Genomic DNA, 1,842 nt, shown 5'->3' with positions numbered 1-1,842 from the left:
GGCGCTTGTCCTTCCTTAGCTCTACGGGGGTCAGCGTCGCCACTCCCACAAGAGCGCACAATTCCAAACAAGCTGCCCATTCCCAGGCACGCCCGAGACAGGAGTATTTTTCTGAAGACAACAACCTCGTACGTAACACGAGACCTTGGATCCCTCGGAGCACTGTAGACTCATGCACCCATTCACCCTTCACCCGCTCACCCAGTCCACAAACCTGCTTTGTCCCGGGCGCCTGTGGGGACAGGCGGGCAAAAGGGACAGTCGTGCCCTTTCCCCAACAAGTTGTAAGGTCCCCACACGCGGGCCTGAGCCACCTCCTGGAACTGCCGCTAAGAGGACAGAGAACCTCAAAGAAAACAAACCTGAGCGGAAAGAGAAGCTAGCAACCTTCCCCTTCTGACACATCTGGGAAACTGATCCCCCGAATGTATCACCAGCCAACGAAAGGAGAAGTATATGTCTAATTTTCACACACCGTTGTAAGTCCTGCGAATGCAAGACCTCAAAAAATTGAGTAATAACTCAGAATTGTTCCTCTCCACGGAAATCTTTAGTAAAAGGCGAAAGATTTATGCGGTCTGAAGAGAAACCAGAGCATGCCTTCCGCAGCTTTGCACACAGTCCTCAGGTAACTGTAACTCCTGGAAAAGCAATGGTAACTATTTCCACAGAAGAGCTACTGGTTTCTGCCTTAAGTTCAGACAATTCTGTGAAAGCAGGCGCATGTTTAGTGAGGGAAAAGTTGAAAGAAAAGTAATCTAGATGTTTTAAAGTAGAAAATAGCCTATGTGCAATGCATTGTGGGTGTATGAATGAGCTGAGTCACCAACTCCCGGTTTCCGGAAATACCTTAAATGGTCCTTTCGTTCTCCCGCCGGGCCCAGGGCCACCACCAGGGGGCAGAGCAGAAACCAGATTGGCAGGAATATAAAAGCCTGGTCCAAACAGAAAGACTTTTATATATGAGTAATTCCAAGCTAACACTTACCTTGAATTTAAAAAATATATAATTTTTTTGAATTTTTTTAAAAAAGGCTTGAAAATAATTGTCTTCATACATTCATTCAACAAAAGTTTATTGAGTGCTGTGTCAAACCCTGTGCTAAGCCCTAGGAGGCAGGTGCGTGTGATGAGCACTGATAACAGAATGTTCAGTGACACATGGGCAGAGCGTTAAAGGATCTATTCTAAGCAGTGTGCGCGGGTTTGAAAGAGCAAGGGCTTAAGTGGCAGGGACCACATTTTGATGTGCCTTCAGTGCTAAGAGCTTGGATTTACCTTGAGAGCAACAGAGAACCTTTGAAAAGCTTCAAAGAAGAGGAATATGATCAGTGCTTTAAAGCATCATCAACATCAGTTGGTGTTATGAGTTGAATTGCGTCCCCCCTTCCCACCCCCCCCACCCCTGCCCCAAAAACAATAGTATGCTGAATTCCTAACCCTCAGTACCTCAGAACATGACGTTTGTTAGATAGGACAAGGGTCCCAGGGTCTGGGCTGGCTCTTACTAAATATTGTTCTTACTAAATGTTAAAATGTAGCACAGTATTTTGCAGATGCAGCCCTAAATAGGATGAGCTTGACAGGAACTCAACCTGATAAGTATAGCCAACTGCAAAGAAGAAATCAACATGTAATTAACCGAATAGTATTATAAGCAATGGCTAAGCCTCTCTGGGGGAAGACCAAGATTTGGATGTGAATCCCCTGTCTCCTTTACCTGCTGCAAATAAATAAAACTACTCAACAACTAGGTCCTATTCTTTTTTTTTTTTTAATATGTTTTTATTGGTTTTAGAGAGAGATAGGAGATGGAGAGAGAGAGAGAGAGACATCAATCAG

The 1,842-nt window shown here is 44.8% G+C and overlaps 1 non-coding gene across 1 annotated transcript; it reads right to left on the bottom strand.

Moving 5' to 3' along the window:
• Positions 1 to 482: 482 nt before the first annotated feature.
• Positions 483 to 598, bottom strand: LOC114235063 (U5 spliceosomal RNA). Its single transcript, XR_003621245.1, has one exon. It is a non-coding gene; the product is annotated as a U5 spliceosomal RNA (small nuclear RNA).
• Between the last annotated feature and the right edge of the window lie 1,244 nt (positions 599 to 1,842).

The sequence above is a fragment of the Eptesicus fuscus genome, chromosome 9 (assembly GCF_027574615.1).
Source record: "Eptesicus fuscus isolate TK198812 chromosome 9, DD_ASM_mEF_20220401, whole genome shotgun sequence".
In the NCBI taxonomy this organism is placed as follows: Eukaryota; Metazoa; Chordata; class Mammalia; order Chiroptera; family Vespertilionidae; genus Eptesicus; species Eptesicus fuscus.
Note: the sequence above shows the minus strand (reverse complement) of the source record. Positions and strands in the feature narration are given on the sequence as shown.